A 9,472-nucleotide genomic window follows, 5' to 3' on the forward strand; every position below is an offset into this window, starting at 1 on the left:
AAAATTATGAGTATGAATATAAGGATATCCTATCATTTTGTCTCTACCCATGGAAAGAAGATGCAACTGAAGAAACAAATTAAGAGCAGGAAAACAAGATACCGTCGGGGGCGTCTTCAGATCCCTTTTTCCACAGGAAAAGGTCAATATAATCCACCGGGAAGTCCAGTACCCGAAGAGTATAACGACTCACGATCGCCAATGTTGTCAAAAGGGCACGAACTGTAATGCGAGTTCCGCGGCTCTGCGCCGTGGATTACGAATTCGATGGGGGCACGGAATGGGGATGTCTCACGAGCGGTCGCTTTACTACCTAGTCGCTCGGATCTGAGCCATGATTTAGTTACTCAGGCGCTCGCAAGCCTCTTCGGCTTCAGGCCGCGTCAGGGCCATCAAAAATATGGTCCGTGGCCCTCGGGAATGAGGTGTATTTTGCAATTCTATTTTGTTCTTGGCCTACAAATTTGAGATATGAAAATCTAAAGTGCAGCCCTAGATATGCAAACACTGCTAGATTTCTAGGGGTTTCGTCGATACCATTAGTACCGGGCGGACTTTGGTCTAAGCGCACAGTTCGCCAAGAAGCCATTTAGTAATTAACACGAAGCAACTAACACGAAGCAAACTGAAATTTATCCTAGTGGGGGAGTTCCCTGACTGGAGCATGGCTCCTCTCTCCTTGGGCGACTCAAGGGTGATTGGGCAGAGTCACTAGAGATGACGACCTACTCCAACGAAGGATCTAGATTTGTCTTCATCTTCCTTTTCGGATGGATCTCCCTAATGATTTGATTGGCAAGTTGGATTTCTCCCATGGTCTGGTTTCCAAAATGAAGTTCTACACTGTTTTGGCACCTCGGTTCATCACCCTTCCTCCTCCCCCTCTGGATCTTTCTTCCTTCTAGCGTCCTTTCGTCGGTATACTTTCCGGTTGACAGAAACATCAGTCAGTCATGCTTTGGCTTTTTGCTTGGGTGGATCACCTGCTGGTTTTCATGTCCAATTTCTTAGTGACAGACACTTCCGCTTCTCAGTTTCATGCAAAAAAGTTGGCTTTCATATCTATGCTCTGCGGTGTTTCATTGGAACTTCTTTCGATGTTTATTTCCATATGAGGAACAATGGCACCGCGCACTGGGAAAGAGAAAAACTACTTTGGGAGAAAGAACAGGAAGAAGAATAGACTAAAGTTCTATCTAAACGGGATAAGCGTGCCATGCGTAGATGCTCCACTAATCAGCCAGCAAAAAAGGTTCGTTTTGTGAAACCTTTAGTCCAAGAGAATAATGATTCTAATATCATCTTTGGATCTTTCTGCATTGCTGTGAATTCTTCCTCGATTCCTTTGAAAGGAGTCTTTGGATCTCTCAAAGATGGCCTTAATTCTACTCCTTGTTCTTTGGCTCCTGTTCATGAGCCGGGAAAATCGGCGCCGATGTAGCCTCCTTCAAAGCTCTGGGTTCATAATCTTTCAAATTCATCGGGCCCAACACCGGACACTTGCTCTCGTTGCTTGGGCCTTGGGCATTCTTCTTGGGCCTGCTCTGGCCTCATAAGATGTAAATCTTGCTTTGCTTATGGGCATATTGCAAAATTTTGTTATACCTCTACTAGACCCAAAAAGATCTTGCGGCCCAAATCACGATAGGTTGAAGAAGAATCTCCGTCTGGTAATCTTGGTAATTGTGCTGATATCTCGGACTCTTCACCTTCCCCACACGGTACAAAATCCCTGGATTCATCAACCGACCAGCACAATACTCCTCCACCCAAAGCTACAGAGCCAGCAAAAAACCCCAACTCGTCGCCGAGCATGGCAAACTTTGCCTGCGATCCTCAGCCGTATCTGCCACCAGGAGCTCACATTGAGCATGATTGGCACCGTCTAGCACGCTCCAGAATTGCGCTTGGTGGCGAGCCTCCTCGCCACAATGAGGAATACGCCGTTGTGACCATGGAGCCGCAGCCCATTGGGGAAGATGTCATGGGGGTCCTTCGTGACGTCGTGGAGCAGCTAGAGCATGATTTTCCTATAAGAGTTCAGTCCTTCTTTCGCAACCCCCTTGGACTCGGTTTGGTGCAATCCCAATCTGCTACACAATGCCAATTGTTGATCTATATGTCCCCTATCGCTTTTGTGATCATTCGGTAATTCGGGGTTATTAAGCATGATGAGGCTTCGAATCTTTGGGCTTGCCTCTATATCAGACACTGTCGTTTGATGGTGCTTTGCTTCCCCCTGGATTATCAAACAATGGAGTTTTTTAAAGCTGTTGTGGCCCCTTTTGGTAGACTCTTAGTTTGGCATGAGGGTGCGAATAAGACAAAAACTTTTCTAGAATGTCTAGTTATTAGTCCTGAAAGAATACCACACAATTTTGTAATTTCCCAAGGTTCAGTGCTTGGTGGAAATGGTCATTCTTGGACTGCTCCAGTCTTCCTCATTGGTGGCCAATTCCTTGATGCTTTTCCACCTGACGAAGATCCAGTGCCACACAATGGAGTCCTACACCCCCCCTCATGGACATGTAATGCTTGCTAACCCAAATGTGCCCATGCATTGGATTCATGACTTAGCTAGTGGTGGTAATATGCAATTCGGTGATATGGGAATCAACCAAGACAAGGTAAACAAGGCTATGCAGGATCTTTAGCCTCAAGAAGAACAGATTAATCAGCAAGAGCAGCTGGACAATGGATGGGGTGCCTGGGAGGCAGCTGCAGACAATGTGGACAATGGATGGGGTGCCTGGGAGGCAGCTGCAGACAATTGATCACCTACCACATGCTGGCCATGATGGTCTGTTACAACAACCTGATAATCCACATAATAGTTTTGTTTTGTCTGGTTCGACTGCTTCTTACTACAGAGGCTATGGACCAACAATTCATCTATCAGTGGATCAAATTATGCAAAATAGTAATGCAAATGCATCCTCAAAAAAACTCTACCTGGGGGGTGTGAAACGGACCCCACCGTTTTTTTATTAAGAGGAAGCCTAACCGGCTAACCGGGTAGAGAAACCCCCCGAACCCTGGCCCATGCCAGAGAGGGCCAAGCCTTGCGGCGAGCACAGCGAGGGGTTTTTTTCTCCCAGCAGCCTGAAATTCGCTTCTGATGAGATTCGAACTCAGGACCTGCTGGGAGCGCGACGCTACCGGGCCGGGCTAGCCATCTCAACCGCCCGGCCTTTCGCCTTGCCACTTTTGATGAAGTTACCTCACAACCCTGCAGTTCTACCCTAGAAGCCCTCACAGTGAATTTTCCAGACTTAGGGGGTGCCAACTTGTCCCTATCCATCTCCATGCAGTCAATTGTCACTTCAAGTGCTTCACAGGAGTTAAACCTGAAAAGGGCCTGGGACATTGCTTTTGCTAGTGCTGAGGATCCAAGGAAAGCTCTTGTTCCTGTGCAGCCTGTGCTCCATGACATAATCCTACATGCCTGGGCATATAATGTTGATCTGCTTTCTCAGTGTGAGGATCCAAGTAAGATGAATAACATGGATTTGGATCAGTCATTTTGGTCACTAGATGTTGAACAGAATCAAACAGAAGCTACTAATGTTTCAGAACACATGCATGTTTCTGACAGCACTTCTGAGCCAACTGCTAAGAAGAGTCTGCTATCAGCCTTTGATGTGGTGGGGAGCTCCCACTCCAGGTTTGTTGACCTCCCACCAAGGCCACCTAAAAAGGTTGTGAGTCTCCCAACATCCATCCCTTCTATGGATAATCTCACACCCATAGTGATGAGCACAGTCAGAAGGAACCCAAGACTTAACAAGTCTGATGGCTATCAGCACTGCCAATATGCTCCAAGGAAGAGAAGTAGGAAGTCTACGACAGCCGCAAACAGTGAGCAAGCAAAACCAATTGAAGCAATGGCTGAACTCCATGGTCAACACCCAGGTTCAATAGCTCTACAGGTTCTTCAAGGCTGGGGAATAGAATGTGGGGTGCCATCTAAGATGACATCCAAGGAAGCACTACTCCAAGACCCAAGCAATGATGTTAACTAAACTCTTTAGAAGAAAGCTTGTGCATGTCTTCACTAATGCACATGCTCTTTTGTCCTCCTGGTTGTGTTCTTTCTTTGTCATAAACCCTAAGTATTTTGCTGGTGTCCCTATCAATATCAGTCTGTTCTTAAACTGGTTGGACTTGGTCTTATGCAAGATCCTGAAACCTTATTTCTTGTTTGTGTGTTGCACTTTTATTCTCTCTTCTGGGTACTTTCTAGCTTTCTCAAGATGCTTGCTTTTCAACTGTTGCACTTTTATTCTCTCTTCTGGGTACTTTCTAGCTTTCTCAAGATGCTTGCTTTTCAACTATCTGATCAACCTCTGGCCTCATGCGATAGTAACCTTTTGGGGTGTCACATATTTTGTCCTTCACCTTGATTCTCTCCTTGGTCTGACTAGTCAGCACCCGTTAAGCTCTTTTCCCCTACGTGTCCTAGATGAATACATGAAACTGGAACGTTCTTTGTTGGAATATTAGGGGTATCAATGGGCACAACAAATGGGATGCAGTTCGTGATAAGATCAATGAAAGCGGCTGTTCAATTGTATGTTTGCAAGAAACGAAATGTGAACATTTTGACACTCCTTTCATTCGTCACTTTATTCCTAAACGTCTTGACAAATATGAATTTGTGCCTTCGACTGGAGCTTCTGGTGGAATTTTAGTGGCTTGGAATGGAAATCTCTTTACTGGCATGGTCATAAACTCACAATAGTTTGGCATTACACTGGAATTCTCATCATCACTCAACCTGCAAAAAATGGAAGCTTACCTGTAAGTGATCGGGTGCTCTAGCCTAAGAGGGGGAGGGGGTGAATTAGGCACTCTAAAAACTTAGACCTATGGCTCCAACTAGTTTGCACAAAACTTAAACTAAAACATGCTATCTAGATGTGCAACTAGGTTGTTCTAGTGTGAAACCCTTATCCCAAAAGAGTTTAGCAACCTATAGCCTTTTCCATCAAGAAACTATTCTATGAAAGTAAAGGCACACAAATTGCTAGTATGAGATGCAGAAGCTTAAAGAGTGGGATAGGAGATAGCAAACTTTTGACGCGGGTGTTTATCCCGTGGTTCGGTTAGCCACAAAGGCACACCTACATCCACGTTGTTGTAGCACTCACTAAGAGTATTGCTACTCGGCCACCAAGTCTCTTCCGTGAACACAATCACGGTCACCTTGGCCCCGGGTTCCACTAAGGAGCTTCTCCACAAAGGATGGGGGTCTCCACGTCCCCCGCACAAGGATGTCGTCGCCGCTCCACACCAAGTCGGAGGGTCGATGACGTTGCCGGCGAGCTTCACGCTCCAAGGTGCCGGCGCACCAAGCTCTTGTTTTGGTTCGCTAATGAACCACAGCACAAAGGCTCGAAGCCTTGCAATCTCACTCACTAAGAGCTAATCCTTTACACAACACTCTCAAAGTGTGCTAAGGGCTAAGGATATGATCTTGATGCTTTTGTATGGCTTGGAGATGTTCTTGGGTGTGTGTGGGATGTCCAGCAACTCCAGCAAACTTCAAATGGCCGGGGTGAGGCGTATATATAGGCCACCAAGTCTTGTAGCCGTTGCTCCAATGGTCAGCAGAAAATCTGCGTATCATCGGATGAACCGATGCCTCTGGAGGGGTAGCGTCGGTTCATCCGGTCACTCATAACCCGAAGTAGCCGTTGAATTCCTGACAGCTGACGCAGTGATCATCGGTTGAACTGATGCTTTGTACCGATGCATCACCAGAAATCCGGTGCTTAAGGATCTTCTCCTGGGCGCTGACGTCATTACACCGATGGTATGCACCGATGCTTCACCGGTTCAACCGGTGCTGAAGACTTGGCTCTTGCGCGACTTGCATGGTCTCTGGAACATAGTACGCCCAATGCACCGATGGTGCCTATAAGCTGACTTGGCTTCGATTCCCTTCTGCCATGGCGTCGGTTCTTCTTTGTCATCACTTGAACCTAAAAGCCTGAGAATTGTCATCTTAACAATCATATTAGTCCAAGTGTTGTGTTGTCATTCGATCACCAAAATCACTCGAAATGGCATAAATGGTGCCATGTTCATTTCATTACCACAGTGTATGGTCCCTGTACTGACCCCTAAGGTCTCAGTTTATATTTGCTTAGAAATCATATCATACAAGATGAGGAGAATTGGTTGTTTCTTGGGGACTTTAATTTCTATCGATCTCCAAATGACAGTAACAGATCGGGTGGAAATTTACAAGATACTTTCATTTTCAATGATGTAATTGGCCATTTAGGGCTAATTGAATTGCCTCTCAAAGGTAGATCATATACTTGGAGTAACATGTAGAATGAGCCCCTCCTAGAACAACTTGATTGGTTCTTCACTTCAATCAATTGGACTCTGTGCTACCCTAACACTCTGGTCCTGCCACTTGCTAAGATAACTTCTGACCACATTCCATGTAAAGTTGTAATCAGCACTGCCATTCCTAAAGCAAATATTTTCAGATTTGAAAATTTTTGGCCAGAGCACCTAGGTTTCTTTGATGCAGTGCAGAAGGGTTGGGAAAAACTTGACAGAAATCTGAGAGATACAGCCTCCATTTTATATGGGAAACTAAAAAATGTGAGATATGAACTCAAACTTTGGGGCAGGAGCATCTCTAATTTGAATACTCTAATATCAAACTGTAACAAGGTAATCCTCTTCTTAGATACCCTGGAGGAAATCAGGCCATTGTTTAATGTAGAATTCAACTTTAGAAATTTTGTGAAGGAACATCTTGCTAAACTGCTTCGTTCTAAAAACATATATTGGAACAGAGTTAAGTTTGGGGATGAATGTACACAATTTTTTCATGCTATGGCAACTATCTCCTATAGAAAGAACACTATCTCTCAACTCATGAATGATGATGGAGTAATGATCTCGGATCATGATGGAAAAACAGCTTTGCTAGCCTATAAAAACAGGATGGGAATTTCCTTAAATCCAGAAATGAGATTTGATTTAGATCAACTGATTCAAGTGAATATTGATTTCTCCAGTCTGATCTTGCCAATATCCAATGAAGAGGTTGACAGAATTGTTAAAGCTATACCACCTGACAAGGCACCAGGTCCTGATGGGTTCAATGGTTATTTTCTCAAAAAATTCTGGCCACTAATAAAGCAAACCTTCTATAATCTTTTCTCTGATTTGTTTAATGGCAACCTACACCTGGAAAGCATCAACAATTCCTTTTATCACATTGGTGCCAAAAATCAATAATCTTAAAACAGTTAATGATTTCAGACCCATTTCTCTACTCAACTGCAGTATTAAACTTCTCACAAAAATCTTGGCTGAAAGACTGCAGGCCATCATACTTGAGTTCTTACATGCAAATTAGTATGCCTTCATCAGATGAAGAACCATACAAGACTATCTGGCATGGAGCTTTGAGTATATACATCAATGCCATCAGAGTAAGAGACCAATCATCATACTAAAGTTGGATTTTGCAAAAGCATTTGAAACCGTTGAACACTCAGCTATGTTAGCCATGATGACACACCTGGGCTTTCCAGAATTATGGTTGAAATGGATGAGAATGATTTTCTCTTCTGGTACCTCTTCCATTCTCCTTAATGGAGTCCCTGGAAATAAGTCTCTTTATAAAAGAGGGGTAAGACAAGGTGATCCTCTATCACCTTTGCTCTTTGTATTAGCAGTAGAGCTTTTGCAATATGTAGTCAATAATGCGTGTCAACAAGGATTTCTGCATCTTCCTATCCCTCAGCCTACTACTAATTTCTCTATTATACAGTATACTGATGATACTATATTGGTTATGCAAGCTGATGCAATACAATTATCCCATTTAAAAGGAATACTAGATGATTTTGCACTCTCAACTGGCCTGATAGCAAACTTCAGCAAATCTGCTATGTTCTCCATCAATGTTCTTGATGACACCATGATAAATCTTACTGCAACTCTGGGCTGCCAAGTGGGATCATTACCCTTCACCTACCTAGGCCTTCCAATGGGTACTACAAAGCCCAGGATGACATATTTTATTCCTACGATGGATAGGGTGGAAAGGAGGCTTTCAGCTTGCTCCTCATTATTATCTTACACTGGAAGACTAGAAATGATTAACCCTGTCATTACACCAATTACCACCTATGCTATGTGCACAATCAAGTTGCTATCAGGTGTAATAGAAAATATTGACAGAGCAAGAAAGCAATGTCTATGGAGAGGAAATAATCAATCAAATAGAGGTGGTAATCTAGTGGCTTGGAAACAAGTCCAAAGGCCCAAGACCAAGGGTGGTCAAGGTATTTTAAATCTGAGACTGCATAATGATGCTTTGTTGCTGAAACAGCTCCATAAGTTATACACGAAATCCAACATCCCCTAGTGCAACCTGATTTTGTCAAAATACTATCAGCGAAGGGGGGCCTGGTGCAACGGTAGAGCCTACCGTCTATAACCGGAAGGTCCCGGGTTCGAGCCCCAGCCTCTACACATTTGTGTGGTAAGGCTTGGGGCTTAAAGACAACCCTTCCCCAAACCCCGCACAGTGCGGGAATCCTACGGCACTGGGTACGCCCTTTACTATCAGCATAAAGTGCCCCATGCAACAAGAGAGATTGGTTCCTTCTGGTGGAAAGACATCTTAAGACTTTACACCATCTAAATGTGAATTGCTAGATGTGCCATTAGTAATGGATCAATTGTAACTTTCTGGGATGTGTTGACGCGAAACGATCCCACACCAAGCCCGAGAGCCTCATACGCCAAGCTCGGACTGCACTTGATTCAAACCAAGGCGTGCCTGTCAATTTGACCTGTAAATTGACAAGGAAATAGCAAACCATCAAATTCAAGAGTGTATCGGCTAGATTTCCGAATCACTCTTACGCAGCGTATCGTCAAGGCTCTGCCGATACAGAAAACGACAATAGATCGGGTATAAAAAATGTGTAATAAAAGCGATCTACAAGGAATCGGCAGGGGACTGCCGATACCGATATGCAGCTAGGCGGCTAGATCTAAAGCCGACACGTGCCATGTAACAATGTACAAACCCACGAATGTGTAGATCTGGACAAAGCTAAGCTTATAATCGATCTAATCAGCTTTACTAGGTTTATCACGATAAACAAGGAGCTTACAGCCGATTAAACAGATTGCTTAGCTGGATAGATTGTGAATAGATCTAAACGAGAAAACAGCGATACGCCCGAGATCAAAGCATAGATAAATTCGATAAATTTTGAATTGATCTGAACGAAGCCACAGCGATGTGCCCGGAACCTAAAGCTCAGATTTACTCGGTAAAACAAACACTTACCAGCAAACCAAGTCGCTCGAATGTGAGGCATCCTTGATCAGCTTGAAAGAACTCGCGGAAAAGAAAAAAGGGTGGCAAAGTCGCCGACGAGAAAGTAAATTGCAATTAGTAAAGTTGTGTTTGTTCGATGTG

The sequence above is a fragment of the Panicum virgatum genome, chromosome 4K, assembly GCF_016808335.1.
Source record: "Panicum virgatum strain AP13 chromosome 4K, P.virgatum_v5, whole genome shotgun sequence".
NCBI classification, from domain to species: domain Eukaryota; kingdom Viridiplantae; phylum Streptophyta; class Magnoliopsida; order Poales; family Poaceae; genus Panicum; species Panicum virgatum.